Raw genomic sequence first — 22,520 nt, forward strand, 5'->3', positions numbered from 1 at the left:
TAGAAAAAATCATGAGAAAGATCTTAATCATCTGTCAAGCGTCCCATTTGTTTATATTTGGTTCAGTGTAGCAACTGGATGGAAATTTTAAGGAAGGCCAGATCTGCTGTTTGAGATTTGCTCAAATGTTGAAACCAGTTCAGCTTGAATCCAAGATTGTCTTTTTCAGATCCTTTAAGTTTGCATGTGAAATTTGTGTGATTACTTTCTGATGTACATTACAAAAAAAAAAAAAGTGACCATTGTTTATGTAGCTGTAAGTCTTGGTATTATGTTATTTTGTACATTAAACATAGCTGCTCTTTTGGGTGACATTTATGCACAAGTGATTATCTTCTTTGAACAGGCCAACTCCTGATAATCCCCAAAGTTTTCAAAGGTTGCAGAGTTGCAATACCAAAATAGATTTATAGGAAAGTATTTCAAATGAGCATTTGACATAACATGAAAATGCTGTGAATTTTCTCAGCCACTTAACTTTATGCAATTTTTAATCACTTTTATTTCAAAGTGGTTTTATACAGAAAGAATCAGAGGAGCAGATTCAAACAATTTAGCTAAAAAACCTACACATTTACACATTTTACAAACTTGATTTTAGTTTAGAGAAACCACATACCTATAAATGGTTCTCTGTCATTTTTTTTCCCCTTCTAAATATTATAGTACCTACAATTATTTAAGGAAAATCATTCCAAATTGACAATTTTTCCCCTCTTAACTTCTGACTTGAGTCCAAGACCTTTTGGCTATTTTCAGAATTTGCTAAATATTCATCATTTTATTTCTAAAATGAATTTCAAGTCTAAAGGGTATGGATATATGTACAGACTGAAAAATAAAATTTTTCTTTTGAGCAGCCATTCCATTTTATAACACACGCCAGTGGGTTGGTCTTCAATATGAACTTACAATTTCTTTCATGTCCAAATAATGATTATAGTCTGTCTGTGAATGTGAGGGTGGACAAACTTTTGGATTCCATAAGAAAATACTCTAAATTGGAAGTCTGAGATCTCACATACATGAACATCTGGTTTGGAACACTACAAATATATTCTCTCCCTTTATGTTCTCACTGCCTTATTTTAGGGGACTCAGACTGAGCCACCCTCCTTCTCTTTTGTGAAGGGACAGTTTGAAATGTCTATAGAAAGCAAACTTCTTGAAGAAATGCAGAGCAGGCCATGGTTTGAATACAAGTCTGAATTTAATTGCGGCCACCCTGGTAGTTTCACTGTTTAACTTCCAGCATGCATCTGCATGATCCCTACAGCAATCCCAGGCCAGGATTTTTGAGCAAAGGAAATTTATTTGTGATAACGTTACATGTTTAAATTTTTTTTTCTTTGAACAGTCACTTGGGGCTTACTCAAAAATCAAATTAAAACAAATGATCCTAAAACTCTTTTGAAAGGGGAAGTTGGTATTACTATCTTCTTCAGAGCACTTTGAGAGGATGGCAGAGCCCCATCTTCTGATCATCTCTACTTTGGTAATGGGGGGGAAATGTGGCTGAAATATTACAAGGCTGGGTAGTCTTTCCATTTAAAGTACCAGAAGAGACAAAGAGGCAAATGAAAGGCTCAGGGTCTCTGTGATTAAAGCAGTCTAAAGTAGTTCTTTTTGCACTTCCAAATGGTGTAGTTCTCCACGGAGCTGGGAGGAATGCTCACACCCACAGGAACAGACTTGGAGGGAACCCCATCTCATAGCGTGTGCCCTCTGCTGATATTTGACCTCTTCTGGAACAACTTGAAAGGAACAGCTAAGCTTCTGGCCAAGATTCATATCCAGACATTTTTAAAGTACAGGTTCAAGTTCAAACATTAATCCAACTATTTCACACAAGTCTCTGTAGTCATTTCAGTGTACAGAAAACTTTCAAATCAGACAGTAGACCAAACCTAGGTATTTCTTAAAACTGGATTTGCTCCACCTCCAATATTTTTACATACTGAACACAGACAGAGTAGTCACAATGTAATCTGTGAATTTTAATCATCAAGGCCTTAAGATTGCAAACATTTAAAACAAAAGAGGGAGAAAAATAATAACCTCTGGCTTTTAATAAAGGAGACCATCTTACCAAGAATCAGCAAAAATCACACGTACGTGAACACAGAAGACAAAGCAAGATAGGGTACCTCTTCTTACCCACAATGCCCTGGGCGCTGCTATAGCAGCGCACAGCCCCAAATAATGAACTCACGTCCAGTCCCCTCACTAGTTGAAAAAATTTGTTTTTCAGAAGAATATTTGTCACTGAGACTCCACAGTTAAGTAGCAGGCACACCTTTCAGAGTTACCACCTTTTAAAGCCCTTGTTTTTTTTTTTTTCCTCTCCCATTTGGGAAGACAACAGGGGACTTCCCACGTTGGAATGGCTGGCATGCCTTCCGCTACCTAACTGCATGATGCCTCCATAGATACAGGGCTCCCCGAACTTCATATGTGATGTAGGGCTCCTCCCACTCATAAGGAATGCGACACTCATTTGCCAAGGGGAGAATTTCTGCAGTGCCAATCAATCAGCACAACCAAACAGTTTTTGTGATATCTGGGGTAGCCAAAGGAAGGCTCCTAATGGTTTGTTACAATAGCCAAAGGGCTTTTAGAGGTGACATTTTTTTGCTCTAGGTGTTGGGTTTAAAAACAAGCAAATATAGAAAATATCTATAGGTTTTGTTGTTGTTGTTGCTGTTGTTGTTTTGGTACTAGGGATGTCCGAGCTACATCCCCAGCCCTTTTTTTATTTTTTATTTTGAGACAGAGTCTCAGCTAAGTTGTTTAGGGCCTTATTAAGTTGCTGAGGCTGGCCTTGAACTTGTGATCCTCATACCTCAACCTCCTGAGCTGCTGGGATTACAGTCATGTGCCACCACACCTGGCTCTATAGAGGTGCTTTATCCCCCCATTTTCTTGGAGGAGGCGGGGCATGGGATAGGTACTATTCTATTTAGGTAGACTGGCAAGGAGAGCTATAGATTTGGGGGACTTCCTTAACAATAATTATATTATTTCTATAGTTGATATGGATGTATATATACATACCATACATACACTCATGCATGTAAACACACATATACATACACAACATACACATATGCATGCAAATATATGTATGTGTGTATGTATATGTATGTGTGTATGTATATGTATGTGTGTATATATATATGTATATATATATATGTGTGTGTGTGTGTGTGTGTGTGTATAAAATCTCCATTCTCATTTAACATGAAATCATATGGAAACGAGACAATGAGGATTTGGAGAAAATGATCCCTCTACTTCTCTGGGTGTAGATTTGGAAGGATGAGAAGATTCGTAAGATGTCTTCTCCCCAGAACTGCTAAAAAGAAAGTTTGTAGGAGGGTATTAAAAGGGATATCTCAGTATAGCAATCCTTTAAAAATTTTGTAATATTATAATATCTTGCATCCATAAATCCCTTTCACTAACCCCCATTCCTTTGTGTCCTCTTGCCCCTCCTTACCCCAACTCCTGGCAGGAGAGAGCTAAAATAAAACCTGCTAGGAACACCAGTGCTATTACCCAGTGAGAAGAGGTTAACTAAACCTAGGTCCAAAACTCATAGAATAAATGCATTTTATTCATATTGCTCAATTTATTGAAAGAAACAGGTTATTGCCCAAAATCTTTTCCCAAGAAGTTCAAGTCATTTGGCTATCAAAATCAACTTTATCTTTATACTCTAGAGAGAATGATTTCTCCTTCTGACATACATCAAGGGACAGTGAAGAGTCGCGAGGATTTTTGCTTACCCAAGATTAGGAAGCATGGTGCTGGATCATGGGCTGAGACCAAGAAAAACTATGCTCCCCCGCCAGCTGCATGGGTCCTTGTTTTTCAAGAGTGTTACTTTGCAGTGTTACCCTTTAGATGCACAGGAGTTCAGTTGCTGCTCTGGGCTGCTGAGTGGGACCAAAGACCCAAATGGGCCCATAACAATCTCACACTTAACTAAGTTAATTTAGATGGGAGAAATAGTTCTGGTGTTCTGTTGGACCGAGTAGGATGACTATTGATAGCAATAATGTCCTGTGTATTTCAAAGAAGTACATATAAATAAAAGATCAATGTTTTCATATAAAGAAAAGATCAATGTTTGAAGATCTAGATATACATATTCCTGGTTTGAACATTATACAACGTATTGGAATATCACATGGTACCCCTTAAATACATATAATTTTAGTACAATTAAAAACTAAACAAATTAAATTTTTAAAACTTTTCAAAAGAAACAGTCAACTGGGAAAGTTGTTTCAATATGACATTCTTTGCTGGTTTCAGGGACCCATTTCCTGACAGAGAATCAACATTTTTTATACATTTGAGACATTTAGGTAATTTCAAACTTTCTTTTCATGTAAATCTTTGAGAAAAATAGGACATAGGGACATTAGGATGACAACATGAAAATGATTGAACTTTCAAAATGTTTTGTTTTTCACTACTGTTAACATGAGAAATGATTTGAAATGGCGACTCAGATCAACCTACGGTGACCTTTACCGAGACCTGTCCTTCCCTGGTTAGGATTAGTTATTCTGGGTGTGCCACATCGTCCCTTTTTATGCCAGTAGATTTTGTATGTGTAAACAATCAGTTGTGATCATTCAAGCCCTTATCAATCTTTTTTTTTTTTTCCTTTCGCCTAGTGTCAGGTTTTACAAAACTAACCTGTAGTATTTCCTGGATCCTTGACTTCATTTGATTCTTTCCAGAGGAGCCTTGTATACTGCATTGCAGATAAGCACACAAAATGACCTCACTGCAGAGGGAAACCATCTTTCCTAGGTCATAGAATTTCATAATGCTCAGGACGCTGGGGTCTTTTAAACAAAACCATAAAATGTGGGTTAAAGTTCACTCATATCCTATAGTTTAACTTTAAATAAGAAGTACGACATCATTAGTTTCTGCTTCCAAGTAGTTTCATTCTAGACCTATCTGAAAAAAATCTCTAAATTTTTTTGACACCTCTGCTACTGTGATGTGCTCTAATGGCAGCTATGGCTTCCACCCCTCCTCCTGGTCAATGTGCTATGATCAACATTGAGCTTATGCTTTTTATTAACTCAAATTGATGTAATTTCTTAACTTCCAGAAAAACTCTCTCTCTCCTCATTGGTTGCTCAGTAGTTCACATTTTGGATGGTGATGTCAACTAAGTTGTACTCAGGCATTCAAGAGTGGTCTTCATAACTCTTATTCTAATAATGATGGCGTGAGATTATCTAACAGACCTATGAATAAGAGTTATGAAGACTCTGTGTGCTATTTTTTATTTAAGCAATAATAATAGGCCTCATGTTTCTTAAAAGCACAAATATTAACACAAGCTATTTTTCTCCATTGTTTATACACAATAACACAAATATCCTTTTTTAAAAATGGACAAGGTTAATATGACACATGGTGATTTGGTGAATGTATTGGGGTGATTGGAAAGGAACAAAGTGACATGTCTGGGCCAATGAGGTGAGAAATGGAATTGTGATAGATCCAGACTTTCTTGTGACTTGACTCATCATGCTGAAGTAACAGGACATATGCAGCAGCGTAGTACATGGGGGCGGAGCCACAGAAAAACTAAACCCTTCCTTTCCTGGGAAACAGCAGGATTGAGCTGATTCAGGAATATTCAATAAGAATTCGTCCATTGACTAGTATTTGTTGAAGGCTTGCTCTGGACCCAAGGCTGTGGCACATGCTGTGGAAAGTGTGAGAGTAGAACATGCAGCAGGTGTTTGAAGAATTTACCATCCTGAAAGAAATGACTGTGCACGCCGTTTAGTTGTTCCAGAACATCCCCGAGGAGGACTGTCTTTCAGGACAATGTGCCACAGGGGACGGGGGGGGGGGATGTACGCATGGCTCCTGCCTCCGGGAGCTTGTGGGCTCCTGGAGGATGTGGACTCATAAGCAGGTCATTCCAGTGACACGTGGAATGTGTTCTGTGCTGTGGTGACAGGAACCTCGCTAACACGTCCCTGATCGGTGAGAGGCCTAAAGAATTATTTATTTAGCGCCCACCAAAATTATGGACCTTTGCTTTGAAGTCCCAGAGGAAGGTGAGACACATTTTTTTTCCTGGAAAAGTGTAGGAATTGGTGAAGTCTTCATTGAGGAGGTGGCATCCAGTCTGCACTGAAAATTAAGTAGAATTTTCTCAGGCTGAGTGAGATGAGGACAGGAGAGAATTCCAAGAGGAGCTGGCATAGAAGGAGGCCTGGGTTTGTGAGAGGATGTGGTGTGTTAGCTGAGCAAGGTCTAGTTTGGTTTGGCTGAAATCTATGGGGTATGGAAGGAAATGGAGGAAACAAGGTCAGGAAAATGGCGGGGGGCCAGAATGTGAGAGCCAGGCGGAGGAATCTGTTGTTTGTCCATGTGTTTGTATCTGAAAGGCAATAAAAGGTCATTGCTATTGGACAGGAGGCCTCAAAATAATAACTTGGGCAGTAGAAGAAGAAAGAGATTGAGGAGAAGAAAGATTTTGGCAATGGTTTTCAACTGGGATGAGCAATGTATCAGAACAACCTGGGAAGCTTTTGCAAAATACAGAAGCCTTCGCCTTCTACCAAGCTTCCGATGTCCTGTGGGTTAATGGGAATGTAAGCAAGGAAATTTTGAAAAGGCTGGCTAGGTGATGGGCTTCATCCCTCCCTCTGCTCTTGCATTGGTCTAAACAAGAGATGCTCAAATAAGGCTGGGATGGCAGAGATGAGAAAGGATGGACCTATGGATCTGAGAGAGGCATGAGGGTTTGAAATAAGTCGGACAGATTAGAGGCGGGAATGTTGGAGAGGAAACAGGAGAAACATCCAGGTATTTAATTTACAGGACTCAGAGGAGCCCCAGAGGAGGAACAAGGTCTGTGGATAAAATTATGTAGTCTATTTGATACACATAGAACTTGAGGTAGGCAGTTGGTAACATAAGAGGCTGGAATTGAGAAGGGCATAAAAGCATATAAACTGCCAGGCATGGTGGTACATGCCAGCAGCTTGGGAGGCTGAGGCAGGAGAATCATGGGTTCAAAGCCAGCCTCAGCAAAAGCGAGGCACTAAGCAACTCAGTGAGACCCTGTTTTTAAATAAAATACAAAATAGGGCTGGGGATATGACTCAGTGGTTGAGTACCCCTGAGTTCAATGTCCCTGGTACTCCTCCCCGTCCCCCCCCCAAAAAAAAAGCATATAAAACAGACCAATGAAGCATTAGGAAATAGCCATCAAAGTCATTAAAAGCAGCAAAAAGCAGGAGACAAGGGAGACCTATCTGTGTTGGTTGGAGTAGACAGATAAGTCTTGGAAAAGTAGAATCTGAGTGGTATCTCAAAGCATTAGTGGGATATTCAGTCTGAGAGATGTGGAGGTTAAAAATAGAGAACATTTGCAAAAAGGAATGGATGAGAAAGAAAAAATGCTGTTTCAATAGGACAAGATGATAAAATAAATGACTTAATCATAAAACTAGTGTACTCCCATTTATTCTTTACTTCTAGCAGGATCCATTGTTATTCATAATTTATAGAAGAAGAAATAGGTTCAGAGAGGTTAAATAGATGGCTCAAGTTGTTCCACGTAGAACAGCGTGCCTTGTCCCTTAGCTCCCAGCTCCTGTTCTGATCCGTTGGTTGTGTGCCCTTAAGGCAGTGTTCTTTCTTAATTATTTTCCTATCCCTCCTGGTTAGCATGAAGCCTGAACACAGACTAGATGCTTGGTACATATTTGTTGAATCAAACTACAAATTACCAGGTCTTCTGTGCATAATTATTTCCCATCCACATTTAAGATTAAATATAGAAATGTAATGCTGTCAGACCTCAAAGTTTCTTGAGATCTTCTGATCCAACTGACGCACTTTATAGGGGCAATCAAAACTCAGAGAAAGGAAGAGACTTACCCCAAATCTCCCATCCAGTTATCAGCAGAGCTAAACCAATACACCCATCTCAGTTTCTCAACCAGGATTGTTCTCCCATCCCACTCAATCCAAGAGACCCACATATGAGAAATGTGAGCTAGTCCTCCCTCTTCTGAGCTCTCCCACGTTAGGCAAAGATGGAGAACATGGCGAGGTCTCAGAGGTGATTTGAGAGATGTGAGCTCTATTTTTTCAATTGGCAGTTTCCACATTGAGTAAAAGAAGGCTGACACAGGAATTAGATACAAGAACTAGTGCACAATTCTTCTGAGAAAATAACAATAGCAAGAAGAAGAAATGAAAGGTTGAGGGAGGCAGTAGATTTTCCAGTGAATGAGGACAGGGTGCTGTGGGATCCCCTTTGTCTTGCTTTCTCCTAAGTGTAAAACGGTGTCCTCTCCCTAGGACAGGTGGGAAGACCTCCCAGCAGGAGAGCTGATGAGGACATAATGCAGGCCTGGGGCAGGAGTCCACGCTGGGGTTCCAGACCTCCCCGGGGCTCCCAAGCTTGGTGCTCCCCCAGGGTCCTCATCTGTCAACGAGAGGGTTAGAGGAGATTTCTCTGTCTTGTGTTCGTCACTTGCCCTCTCAACTAAACCTCTGCCCAAAGCTAATGGGCAAGTGAGGTGGAGAAGTCAGCTGAGGCTGTTCGACACTGTCATGGGTGTTGACTCCTTCAGGGGGGCAGACACGGGTGTGACACCAACAGGAGAGACAGCAGGATCAGTTTAGTTGTTCCAGGATATCTGTGAGTAGAACCATGTGTCAGGCACTGTGCATCATGGCACAGGCAAGAGGCATTCACACACAGCTCCTGCCCTCAAGAAGCTTACAGTTGCACTGGAGAGGCGGACGCCTAAGCAGGTCATCCAGTGACGGGTGGCACACACCATGTGTTGTGGTGATGGAGGCGCCTCACCCACCCTTCCCAGGGCTGGGAAAGGTTTACTGAGAAGATGATGGCTAATCTGAATCCGGACTGGAGAATTATTTATTTAGTATCCACTGAAATTGTGTCCCTTTGCTTTGTGCTGGGGATTCAGAGGATGAGGCAAAGTCTGTCTTTGGGGGGCCCATGGTCTAACTTAAGAATTAACAAAATAATTCTTTATCTCCCTGGTATAGTTCATGCCCTGGGTTCCTCTGTGTGTGGTTACAAAACATACCACACACAGAGGAGCCCAGGGCATAAACTGTATCAGGGAGATAGAGAATTATCTAGGATCCCAAGCCCACTTCCTTCTGAAGAAGTCTGGCAAGATGACCTACCCAAGCTGTGAGGAGCACTGTGGCTGGAGCCATCTGGAGATGGTCCCTAAAGGTGGGCAGACTCTGGTATTAGAGTAACACCACTGTGTTGGGCTTGTTGGCTCCTCTGGTGCCTTCAGCTGAGCTGCTGGACTCAGTGAGACACCTCTGTGCATAGGAACTGTTGGCTGTGGGGGCTGCTCTCACCTAGTTCCTGTTAGCCCGTCCTCCTGGGCTCAACTCTGATCTGGACTGCCATGTTCTACCTGTCTGCATGTTCTGAGAACGACCATGAATGTGCCTCTCTTATTTATTTATTTAGCGGTGCTAAATCACATCCCTGGCCCCTTTTTTAATATTTTTTTAGAGACAGGTTCTGGCAGAGTTGCTGAGGCTGGCTTTGAACTCACAATCCTCCTGCCTCAGCTTCCTGAGCCACTGAGATTACAGATGTGCACCACTGTGCCTGACCCTGTTTTTGCTATGTTAAAAAATATGTTTTGAATTTTTTATTTTTAAAAATTAACATGCCCTGAAATTTGTATTTTTGGTATACAGCTCTATGGATTTAAGTCATGTGTAGATTCATACACTCACCACCAAAAGCAGGATACAGAACATTTATCACTCAGAGCAATTTTTCCCTCTCATTGCTTTATGGTGTGCTTTCCTCTTCTTCCCCATCCCTGCAACCACTGACCTGTTGAGAATGTCATGTAAATGGAATTCTGTGAGTGTAACTTTTTTTTTTTAAATAATGACTTCTTTATTCCACCTAATGTCCCTGAGATTCATCCATGTTGTTGTATGTGTCCACAATTTGTTCTTTTTCATTGCTTAGTAGTACTCCTCGTGTGGCAACACTGCCCCTGGTTTATCCATTCACAGATTAAAGGATGTTCGGATTTTTCCCAGTTTTACATGATCATAAATTGAGTGCTATGAATATTTATGCGCATGTATTTGTATGATTGTAAATTTTCTTTTCTCTAGGGTGAATACTAAGGAGCAGGATTGCAAGCCAAACCCTTATTTTAGGTCCCTCCCCACTTTGGAGCCTAGTCTGCCCCACCCCTAGGACTTGTGATCGTGGATCACACTCCTGCCTTTCCTCTTCCTTGAATGAGCTGGTCCTGTCTACCAGTTTTATTTCCATCTCTTCCATCCCACAGCCTTCCTCTTTCTGGCGAGGAACTCCTAGCGCATAATAAAACCGAAGCCCATTTTAATTAGTCTGGGCCTTTTTCGGCTCTGAATTTGCTGTGATTTGGATTATTGCACCAGTATTGTAGTACCCTCTGCTGGCTGATCCACAAAGCTGGCTTCCTGCCTGTGCTCTGAGGGAAACTGTAGGTGCAACGGAGAGAAAGGGAAAGAATTGGGGGAAGGGGAGGAAGGAGTCGTGGCGGACTCCCATTGTGGTGACAGCCTGACAAGGGCCCTTCGTGTATTTGATGCTACACATATAGAGAAACGCTGTAATATTTTTGTGGAGCTCTACAATATTGTACTTGTCTTCTCAATTGTAGGCAAAGATGGGCTGTCTGGAAAGCTGGACTCAGCCTGGAGCCTGTTACCCAGATTGCTATTTTGTAAAGCCTTCCGCATACAAATGACTCAGATCCAAACATTCAGAAATGATCTTGGAGGGCCATCTGGTTCTTGCTGGTTCTAAAGCTTCATTCAGCCTGGGGTGTGGATCCAGTTCAAAAGATAGTGAGGGCTCTTCATGGAGGGTTAGTACGTTCCACTGACCAAGGCTAGAAGCTGGCTCTTAAAAAATAGCCAGGGCTGATGCTCTCAGGGCTGGCAGAGGCTGCCTCTCATAGGTCAGTGGACGTCTGACAAGTATCTAATTGATGATAATGCGGTCGAACGGTGGTTTCGAAACACACACACACACACACAATTTTGTATCATCTGAAAACATGTGTTAATTTGTTTGGGTGTCTGAAACAGTCTGGGAATTAGGCTGAACCAGCATGTCAGACAGTGAGGTCTCTGGGAGTCTTGTAATCGCCGAGATGTGTCATTTTTAATTTGTGAAGACAATACTGCCAGCCTTGCAGTTTGGATAATGGTGCTGATGGGTTTGCTATTTACACTTGCTGGCCGCTTGCCTTTCTGAGCAAAGGTACGGCTGCAGATTCTGTGGACGAGGGACAGGGTGTGTTCCCTCTCTGGAAGGCCCACAGCTGGAGAAGGGATGGGAGCCTGTGATCTCAGCCTGTGATCTCAGCCTCCGCTCTGGGCGGTGACCAAGTCCAGACAGAGCAGAGAAGGGGCCACTGGGCATCAGGGAACATGGGTTGGAGACAGCCAAACGTATGCAGTGGTGCCACTTGCTTGCCTCACTTTTTGTTTTGACGGGCTCTCTCATCTGGAGGTGGTGTGGGGGAGGGGGATGCGCTTTCTTAAGCATGCGCAGACAGAACCAAATTAGATCCCACAGTAAGACTCTGGAACTCATTCATTAGTGCTTCATCACACTTGGGATCTAAGGTTACCACAGGCAGGGACTGTATCTTATTTATGTGAGCCCCCTCCTGGCACATTATTAAGTATTAAAAAGGAGCTTGTTAAATGCTGTTAATAAAGGCGTGGCTTTTTAAGGGTTTCAGTATGTCCTAGAAGGCATCAGGGCCTCAGGACATCGGGAGGACCCATATGAATGTTGGGGTCACGGGTCAATCAGAGCACCTTCACCTGGGTCATTTGTCCCTCTTACGTTCTCTCTCAGTGGAGATGCCTGCGCTCCACATCAGATGGTCTCATCTTCCCAAGGCAGTGGCCCCTCAGGAAATCTTCACCATGGAAGAGGAGCCCAGACTCCGAGGATCTCCTGGATAAATCACAATTGGTAAGTTCTCACCAGCAAGTTCAATATTTGTCTCCCAAACCAAACACCTGCAGGGTGCCTCAGTCCTCCTGGCCCTGCCAGAAAGATGAAGCACACCCCTCTCGAGTTAAAAGCGAAAGTTACTGATTTATGACATTTTCATCTGTCCTATGTACCTACTTGATGGAGATGAAATGGCATGTTCCATGGCTTCTCTCAGTGGAGAAATGTGACATTTCTGGGTTTTTTTTTGAGCTCCATTGAGGCTGCTGGTCTCCAGGGAGAGACATGACTGGGCTCTGCAGTCGACTGGTTTTCTTCAACAGGATTTTTCTCTTCTTCGCTCTGGAGATCCTACTTTCACATTGAATGCTAAGATTTGTTGGGTAGTGGGCTTCTCTGGGTCCCTTGCCATATCAGTCAGGACACGAGAGACCTAGGCTGGCTTCTGCTAGATGGTGATGAATAGATCCGTTTTTTGTTTTTTTTTTTAAATTCGTTATTTTTTTAACACAAAAGTCACCACTGAATCCATTTTGAAGTGAAAAATGCAGCCCTGTTAAATGCAATCACATCTGTGTGCTGCTGTCACCACCATCCACAGAAACTTGGTCATCTTGCAAAGCTGAAACTCTGGACCTGTTAAGCAACAATTCCTCCTTCCTACCTCTCCCCAGCTCCGGGCAACCATCTTTCTACTCTCTGTCTCATGAATTTGAACTACCTTCCTTACCTCATTTAAGTGGAATCCTGCAATATTTGTTGTTCTGTGACAGATTTACATCACTTAGCATAGTGCCCTCCAGGCCCACCCATGTCACAGCACATGTGGAAATTTCCTTCACTTTTTTAGGGCTGAAGAGTGTTTCATTTTGTTTCTCCATTCACAGACACTCAGTTTGCTTCCATCTTTTGGTTATTAACCATAATACTGCTGAGAACATGGGTATAAATATTTCTTTGAGTTCCTGATTTCAATTTTTTTTTTTTGGAAGTGAAATTGAGGGATCAGCAAATAATTACATTTCTAATTTGTTGAGCCTCCACCACTATTTTTCATAGAGATTACTTTATTTTACATTTGACAAAGAATCCTAATTCTCCCATGTCCTCATCAAGACTTTTTTTTGTGGGGGTGGGGGTACAGGGATTGAACCCAGGGCTGCTTTACCACTGAGCTACATTCCCAGTCCTTTTAAATTATTTATTTATTTTTATAAGAGCTTTGTAGATACACGCAATCGTTGGGTTCATCTTCACAAAATCATAGGGGCGTGGAGATTGACTTCAGTTCATGATCCCCCCTACTTTCCCGTCCAGCCTCTCCCCTGCCCTCTTCTCCTTCCTCTACTTTACTAGGCTTCCTGTAGCTTGTCTATTTATTTATATTTGATTGGCTCTTGTTACTTATGCATACAGGTGAAATTCCCTGTGGTATATTTATATATGCACGTCTCATGATTTTTAGAGAATTCACTCTGCATTCCCCCCGGGACCGCACCTCCATTCTGCCTCTGTATCTTCTTCTCTCATCAGCCCTTTTTGTTTTGTTTTTGACTTTTCTGTGATCCATAGCCTGGTGGTCTTTCATTACGTTTTTTATGAGCATTACTTGAATGATTAGTGATGTGGAGCGTAGTTTCAGGTCATCCATATTTCGTCAGTCCTTTGTTGCTCTTTGGAGAAGCGTCTCTTCAAGTCGGTTATCCATGTTTGAATCGGGTCTTTTTGTGGCTGTTGTGGCTTAGCTGTTGCAGTTCTTTATATATTTTGGATCCCTTATCAGATAGATGATTTGCAAATGGTCTTCTCCGTTTAGTAGAACAAGGTTTTATATCATCCAGTTCTATCTAGTTTTCCTTTCGTGGCCTGAGCTTTTGATGGCCAAATCCAGTGTCATGACAGGTTCCCTTAAGTTTTCTTCTAAGCGTTTCCTAGTTTCAGGTCTTACTTTTAGGTCTGTGATCTGTTTTGTGTAGTGCCTGTTTCCACTTCTAACACCCCCCTCATGCAGGGCTCCCCTGGAGGAGCACTCGGACAGCAGCTGCTCCCTGTCGGGTGAGCACTGAGCGTGTATCTGGCACATGGCGAGTGCGCTCAGTCAACCCTTGTTGAATGACACAACTTTATCAGCTCTAACGGGAATAAGACAAATAACACATTTATAGTGATTTCCCGTCACCATAATAATTATAGAAGTTCCCCAAATTTCAACTATTGTGAAGACCTGTACAGATATTTTTGAGTTAAAGAATAATGCTATTTTCAAGCGCTTTTTAAACCTTCCATTTATTTCCTTTTCTCTGAGGTTATTTAATGGAACATTTGGGCACCTGTGATGATAACTGGGCGCTTAAACCACACCTGGCCCGAGTGCCTGCATGGTGGGCTCCAGCGCACAGCTGGCTGGGTGGTGGTGGCAGTGATGTGTAAGGAGATGGTGTCTTTCATCCACACGAGTCCTGTGTTAGTCAACGTTCTGTCACTGTAACCAAATGACCTGACCAGAGCAATTTAGAGCAGGGAAAGGTTTATTCTGACTCAGTTTCAGAGGTCTCAGTCCACGCTTGGCCCACTCCAAAGCTCTGGGCCCAAACTGAGGCAGAACATCATGGCTGAAAGGTGTAGCGAAGGAAACCAGCTCAGGACAGGGCCACCAGGAAGCAGAGAGAGGGCACCTCTGCCCAGGGACAAAATATAAGCCCCAGAGACCCATCTCCACCAGTCACACCCTACTTGTCTGCAGTCACTGCCTGGTTCATAAATGTTGGTGGATTAATCCATTGATTCGGCTACAGCTCTCACGATCATGTCACCTCTAAACCCTCTTGCCTGGTCTCACACATGAGCTTTTGGGGACACCTCATATCTAAACCATAACAAGTCCCTAAACTCTGGGGAACCAGTGTGGGAAGCAAGTACTGAATGGTGAACTGCCACCTTAGCTTCATGGCCTCAGGCAAGTGGCCCCACATCTCTGAGCCTCTTCCCATTTTATTTATAAAATAGAGAGGAAGATTCGAGAGTGCACAGGATTCCTCCAAGTTCTAAGCTTATGAAGGTTTAAGTGTTGGAGACAGGGCCATGCAGATAGGAGCTGAGACTCAACCACACCAGACAAAGGCAATTAGCCACAATTTGGCCTCTCAAAGAAAAACTTCCTGCTGCAGAAATGATAGGGAGAGGTGGGCAGAGGGGAGACTGGGGGTCATCTTTGGAGTTATAGTCTTGCTTTTGTCATAAATGCAGGTGGAGAGGAAAGAAGAACTTTGAAAATAAAATGAAATTACTTATGTTCTTATTATCCGTGAGCGGGACATTACATTTCCAGCTATTTTGGTGAACTGTTTTATATGTGGACATGAGTGTGACACAATTTAAAATAAGACCACTCTTGGTTACTGCTATAGTTTGGATCTAGAATGTCTCCCAAAGGCCCATGTGTTGAAGGCTTGGTTACTCGCCTGTGGTGCTATCAGGAGGTGGTGGAATCTCTAAGAGGTGGGATCTAGACAGGTGTGATGGCACACACCTTTAATCCCAGCAGCTTGGGAGGCTGAAGCAGGAGGATCCTGAGTTCAAAGCCAGCCTCAGCAATTTAGTGAGGCTGTAAGCACCTTAGCAAGACCCTGTCTCAAAATAAAATATAAAAAAAAATGAAAAGAGGTAGGGTCTAGTGGGAGGAAGTTAGGTCATTGGGCACGGCCTTTGAGGAGATATTGGGACATTGGCCCCTCTCTCCTTCTCTCTCTTTGCTTCCTGGCTACAACAAAATGAACAGACTTTTGTCACCATGCACTCCCTACCTTGCAACTGGCCTGAAGCAACATATCCAAGCAACTATAATCCCAAATAAATCTTTACTTCTTGTGAGTTGATTACCTCAGGTGTTTTGTCACAGCAATGAAAAATAGAGTCAACAGTTAAGCTATTACTTAAAGTCATGAATAGTATCCCCACCCAAACCCCACACATTCCACATTTTTCCTGGTGAGTTTTAATTGTGTTTGAAAGACAGTTACACCTACCATTTTCTTGATAGATACCTCTGTAAGGGGTGGCTTGTGTTGTGTTCTAGCTTGTGCCATGGCCAGAATCAGACCTTTCTGAGACATAGTACTAAGCTATTTTCATGGAACCAATCAAACAGCAACAACATCATCCAGGAGATCTGTGTTTTGACTTAATTCTTTCCTTCTGAATGAGGGTGGGCAAGTGACTTACCCTTGCTGGGAAAGAGTTTCTATATGTCTAAAAAAGTAAGGATTTTACCTACTATTTCACATAAATGTACAATGTAAATTTTATTTATACAGTAAGTACATTATTTATTACATTGTATTTTCCATCTTTTTGAAAGAGAGGGGAAAAGAGGTTTAACTTTTATTGAGCACCTTCTATGTGGTAGATACTGTGACAAGTGTTTATGTAAGGTATCCTATTAATGCTCAAATGATTCTATGAGGAAGTCCTTGTTAGGCTCATCTTAGGTTGAAATATGGATGTTCAGAGAGGTAAAGTGACCTGTTCAAGGTCACACAGCTAATGCATAGCAGGGTCAGGATTCCAACATATATCTGTTAGATCTAAAGTCAGTGCTCTCTCCTGCTATCAGTGGACTTGGACATTGTGCCAACCTGACACATCTGCACTGATGGGGACCTGTTTCCCCTCCTCCCACTGCTGAAGTTGCTGATAAGCTTCCTTTCTTTAGTGTTTCCAAAACTCTGAGCTCTCAGCCCTTGAGTCTTCTGAATTTTACCTTTGCTGAAGAGCAGACACTACAATTTCCCCTAGAACTTCTGTTTTACAGAAAAAGAAGTGATGCCTAGTCTTCTGAGTGTGGCCGACACTTCCTTCCAAGATACGGATCCCAACACATGTGAGGCTTCCTCCCTGATCACTGGCTTTCAGCCCTTCCCTCTCTTTTCCTGACACACACCCTGCAGCCTTGCTCTGAGTGTGTGTTGATGGTGTCCAGATGCCGGCTCAGGGGCCCCAGATTCACAAAAGGCCTGGTTGACGTCCCTTCTGCGTCTGACTTATTTGATGCCAGAGGAGCCAAGGCCAAGGTCTCCGGAGAGTCAGGAGAGGGTTGCCTCCTGCAGAGGTTTGGCTGAGCCCCAGCTAATCTCCACAGCTTCTCAGGGACACACCTGCTTGTCTGCCAGCCAGCAGCCTCCTGGCTCCTTTCCCATGGGACGCCGGGGTCAGAGGCCTCCAGAAAGCCTTTTATCTCCCTCCACGCCACCAGCGCCCCCAGCAGCACCTGGGTCTGCACATAAGACTCCCTTTGAGAAGAGGTCAAGATGTTGTCCCTCCAGAATGGGGCTGGGCATCTTTTCCTTCCTTTTGAGGTGGCTTACTTATTCCTGCTTTCTTTTCTTTTCTTTTTTATAAATTGGTGCATTATAATGATACATAATAGTGGGGTTCATTAGGCCGTATTCGTACGTGCACATAACAGAATTTGATCCACCTCATTCCCCAGTATTTTCCCTTCCCACCCTCCTCCCTCCTGTTCCTTCCTTCTAAGTAAACATTTGATTCAAACTTTATCATGCATAGCTCAGACTTCATCCCTCTGGGACTCAGCTGATCTATATTCATTTCTGGGCTGCTCAGCTGTGAACACATAGTAGGTGCTCAGTAAATAAAGATGCTGTCTGATTTCCATCTCCTTGTCTGAATCCAGGAGAGATACACCTGTCAAATTTCAATGGGATTCATCATTGCAACGTGACACTAACACGATGTGGAAACGTCAGAGAATTCCCAGTCGTCCCTGTGGAGCTGTGGGAGGTGGAGCTTCTCCCTTCCCTCTTTCCCCAAATGGAATCTTCCTTCTTCATTTTCTCTAGGGTCAGTTAGTGGCTAAATTGACTTGTTTTCCACGAGCACTCTGGTCAAGATGAGTGACCAGATCCTGGTGTTTAGCATGGAGAGATGCCAAGGATTATGTCCTTTCTTTCTCATTTTCTTCCCCCAACCTCTTCTTTTGAATTGTCCCCTTCCCTTCCTCTCTGATTTTCTGTACACAAAATGTAGACATGGGGCTGGGGAGATAGCTCAGTTGGTAAGGTGCTTGCCTTCCATGCGCACGCAAGGCCCTGGGTTCAATCCCCAGCACCAAAAAAAAAAAAAAAAAATGTAGACATAGATCATTTCTGAAGAGGGTACAATAAATGGTAATTGGGACATGAGTGTGGCTTAAAAATCAAAGTTAAACAGTTGTGATCCTCTCCTCCTCTAAACCCTCTAAGTTTGTAGTTTGACTTTTCCCCTAAATCTACAAGTATTTACTGAGCCCAAGTTCCTGAGCAAAGACTCAGAAACTCCAGCCCCATGGAAACTTTCATTTGTCTGGGAAGACAGTCACGGGAGCTGTAGGATAATTAAATCAACGGATTTCATGGATTGATGTCAATTTGAGTGTTAGGGGGTAAAAAGGAGAATAAAATAAAGCATTAGCTGGTTGGATCATGGTTCAGGTTGTAATATCACAAGCACATTTCATTTATCTTCCCTAAAACCATGCAAGATAGGCAGGCTCACTCCAGTTTATGGATCAGAAAATGGAGGCTCAAAGGCACTGAATAATGTCTGGTAGGTTAACTGTAGCACTGACCTTAAACCAGGTGACATCACTGGTACTTGTGAATCAAGCTGTCACTTGAACCTAGAACAGGATCCCAGCAACCCTGGACTTCCATCCTGGTCAACTGATGCATAAACATGGATGGAAAGGAGGCAAAGAAGTATGCAGAGCTGGTTGCTTTTGATATTTAATACTCTAAGTGATTTTTTTTTTTGTACCAAGGATTGAACCGAGGGGCGCTTAACCTCTGAGCCACATCCCCAGCCCTTTTTGTGTTTTATTTTGAGACAGGGTTGCGCTAAAATGCTTAGGCCTTGCTAAGTTGCTGCAGCTGGCTTTGAACTTGCCATCCTCCTGCCTCAGCCTCCTGAACTGCTGGGATTACAGGCGTGGGCCAACCGTCTGGCTCCAAGGGATTTTCTAAAATGGAGAATGAATGTAGAGATAACTTACCAGTTGATTGCAAATTTTCCCTTTCAGTTTGGACGGTGTGTGTACTGGGATATATGGTAACGTGATGCTGTGGGTTCAGTGACCTCAGCAGACATGTTCTGGCTCTTCCTCCGCCTGCAGCCCCCTCAGGGTCCTTCCAGGGCACTGCAATGCTTTGCATTGTTTCTTTCCTGTTAATATGGATACAAGTGGATCCCTCACACCTCCCTTCCCCGTCAGAGTACACAAACAGCAGTAGACAGACGCTATCTAAGAGACTGTGACTCGGGGCCCATAATATTGTGGTAGAAAGTAGAAAATAAAAGAGCCAGTGCTGAGCACAGGATAATAGCACAAGCGTGAGAGTCAGGAGTGGTAATGGCCCTGGAGATACAGAAATTCTGGGAAAGTAGGGCAGAGACACCATCTGTGGGATCTGGGCAGTAGAGAGTGACTCCAAACAACACAATACGGAGATCTGTTCTACAACACAACAGATAGTAGTAAAGTAATCATTTGGCCTCAACCATGGTCAGACATGCTTTGTTTGAAATGCCACCTTCCCAGGCATGACGACCAGTGCAGCTATGGCTGTAAATGGCAAAGCTATGAATTACCTCTTCCTCCAACTAATTCAAAGTTCAAAAAGTGAGAATACAAATAAATGGTGCTTCTTTTCCTCACTTGATGAACTCTCCCCAAGACTAGCACCAGGCCCCACACTTACGCCCTCTCATTCCGGTATAATCAGCAGCCATATCAATAAACAGCTGTGTCCGAAGGAGCAGAAAAAGAAACAAAGCTTCGCTGAATGTGTATGTGTGCCAGGCGTGATGTGTGTCACTTGGTCCTCATAACGCTTTAAGGTCAGTATCTTTTTTTTAAAAGATCAAGAGAAGGGTCAGAGAAGTAAAATGACTCGTTCAACATTCCCCAGTGAGAGAGCCAGTATTCTCATTTGGGTCTAGAAAACTTCTAGGTCTGTGCTCTTTCTTCTCCATCTCATTTTCCCAGAGGTGGAAGAAACAATAAATGCATTGCATTTGATCTCAGACCTGCTTTCCAAATATTCATTACCTGGGAATCCTTCTAAAGCCCTTTTGTTGTTATTTCCAGGGATTGAACCCAGGGAAGCTTAACCACTGAGCCACATCCTCAGCCCTTTTTTTATTTTTTATTCTGAGACAGGTCTTGCTAAGTTGCTTAGGGCTTGCTAAATTGATGAGGCTGGCCTTGAACTTGGGATCCTCCTGCCTCAGCCTCCAGAGCTGCTGGGATTTGAGGTATGCCACACAGTGCCTGGCTTCCAGTAAAGATTCTTTTGACCCCAAATGCTTCTCTTTAAGTCTCTGGAAATCGAGAATTAACTAATTAAAACTTTTAAGTACCTGGAATGGTTTTTCTATATTCCAACATTAGTTGAAAGAAACAAAGGAGAGACAAATCAATTAGTTCAAGAATTTAGACAAAGCACTGACTTGTAGAATATACATTTATTTCCATACCATTTATCAGCTTAATCATCTGTACCTTCAACTCTATTGAACTGTGACTGCTAAAGTTTAGAATGATAATGAGAGGTGGGACAAGGACATAAATTATTGAAGAGGACCAAAGGAGAGTATAGAAGAAAGAACACTGACTTTGAAAGTCACAGGAGCAGTGGGCTTGATCCTGCACAGCCACATAGCTGAGAGTCTAGGCTAGGGATTCCTTCTAATTCCAGTTTCATCATCTTGATGGTAGGCAAGTAGCACCTCAAAAGGCACTTGGAAGAAGTCAATAGATAATGCATTTATCAATCACCAAACATAGAAGGTGGTGTATTGTTTAATGAATCTTAGGTGTTTTTTTTTTTTTCTTCACAAGGCAGAAAAAAATTTTTTCAACCATGAGTAAAACAAAATGGATGTTGGTCATTTAGACTTTTTCTATTTGTATCTCTGGGCAAACATCTGGGAAATGGGTGAAGTTGGTTGTGGAGACTCGGGTCATTTTGCACAGAGAAAGCAGAAGTATTCTAATGATGCAATTTTTTTTTCATGGAAAGTGGCTCCCTACCTCCTCTATTTTTCTTGCTCCTCTCAGTAATGTGTCTCACCTTGACATATTATATATTGAACAACAACAACAAAACTCATAGAGGTTGAAGCAGTTTCCAGTAGAATTCACCAGTTAATTGCTTTAATCCAAAACCCAATTTTCTCTGAGCAAACTTAGCAAAAGGATTCAAATGGTATAGTACAAGATTTGAATCTCTACATCTTTTGCATTTCTCTATAATCCACTGTTGCTGCTTCTACTCCATACCTACAAAGCTTAATCACCTTTCAAGACATTTTGTAACTTATTCCCATGAATCCAGACAGGTCAAGTGCACACTGGTGATCCCCATATGATCAAGATCATGAGAAAGACAAAGGCCATGGGAAGCATGTTTAGTTGTATTTGCCAATGAGCCTTGTAAGAGGTAGCTCTGCCTGGCTTTAGATTGGTGTGCAGATCTTGGTTAGAGCTTTATCTGTCACTTATTATATTATGACATTGGGAAAGTGACTTAACTTTTCCTGAGCCTCAATTTATTTATTAATAAAATACCTGGCTCATGCAGGAAGTATTTAATAAATATGTTATTAAATAAAATTAGCTTTCTGTTTATCTTACTGTTAATCTCATTTAGCTACTTTCTGATCTCTTTTGAGACTGAGGTATAATTTATCCTCCACAGACTTAAAATACTTCACACCCACGGTGTTTTCTTCTTGAATTGGCCAGATGGGCACTGAGCTCCTTGAACTGCTTAGAGCTTCTCCGTTGGAGACAACAAAATCCTGTGATGTCACCTTGGCTGCCACCATTTGTCTCCCTACCCCTCTTGCTCCTTCTCCCCTCGCATGGAGGATGGCATAGTGCTGATGTCAAGATGGCAGCTTCAGTCAGGACCCCTGAGCACAGAGACCATGTTAGCCATTTACAGTGATTTGTTTCTTACTACAGATGCCACTCTTTAGCATTATTGATCTCCTCTGTCTAAGGAGCCACGTCAGATGCCTTTGACCTGGTTTGTACCAAGAGCAGCCAAGGGGCCGCCAGAGACCATCTGGCATTGCGACTGCATTCGATCCCTCTTAACATCTGCATATATCTTTTTGTTCTGCCTTGAAATGGTCGGTACCATTGCAGGTGGGGTCCAGCATCTACATCCTTTGTGTCATGCTTCTTAATATAGTAACAGCGTCTCTTGGGATCAGACTTTCTTTCTTACATGATTCCTGCCATCTCAGTGATAGAAAGATATTTCAAAGCTTAATATCCAGGAAACTGGCCAATGTAGTTTATGAATGAAGCAAAAAGGGGCTGGAGAAGAAATTATTTAGTTGGTTCATCTAAACAGAAATGACGAGATGAGGGGAGAAAAAGGACTCTAAGCTAAAAGTTGGGATA

At 42.5% G+C, this 22,520-nt stretch overlaps 1 long non-coding RNA gene across 6 annotated transcripts in view; it reads left to right on the forward strand.

Annotated features, from left to right (window-relative positions):
- The window catches only part of LOC125613968, a 279,644-nt gene that overhangs the window by 67,873 nt on the left and 189,251 nt on the right, over window positions 1-22,520 (forward strand). For all 6 annotated transcript variants that reach the window (XR_007344604.1, XR_007344603.1, XR_007344601.1 and 3 more), the window contains exon 2: window positions 11,948-12,067. This is a non-coding gene — a long non-coding RNA (uncharacterized LOC125613968). The remainder of the gene's footprint in view (window positions 1-11,947; window positions 12,068-22,520) is intronic.

The sequence above is a fragment of the Marmota marmota genome, unplaced genomic scaffold (genome assembly GCF_001458135.2).
Source record: "Marmota marmota marmota unplaced genomic scaffold, marMar, whole genome shotgun sequence".
In the NCBI taxonomy this organism is placed as follows: Eukaryota; Metazoa; Chordata; class Mammalia; order Rodentia; family Sciuridae; genus Marmota; species Marmota marmota.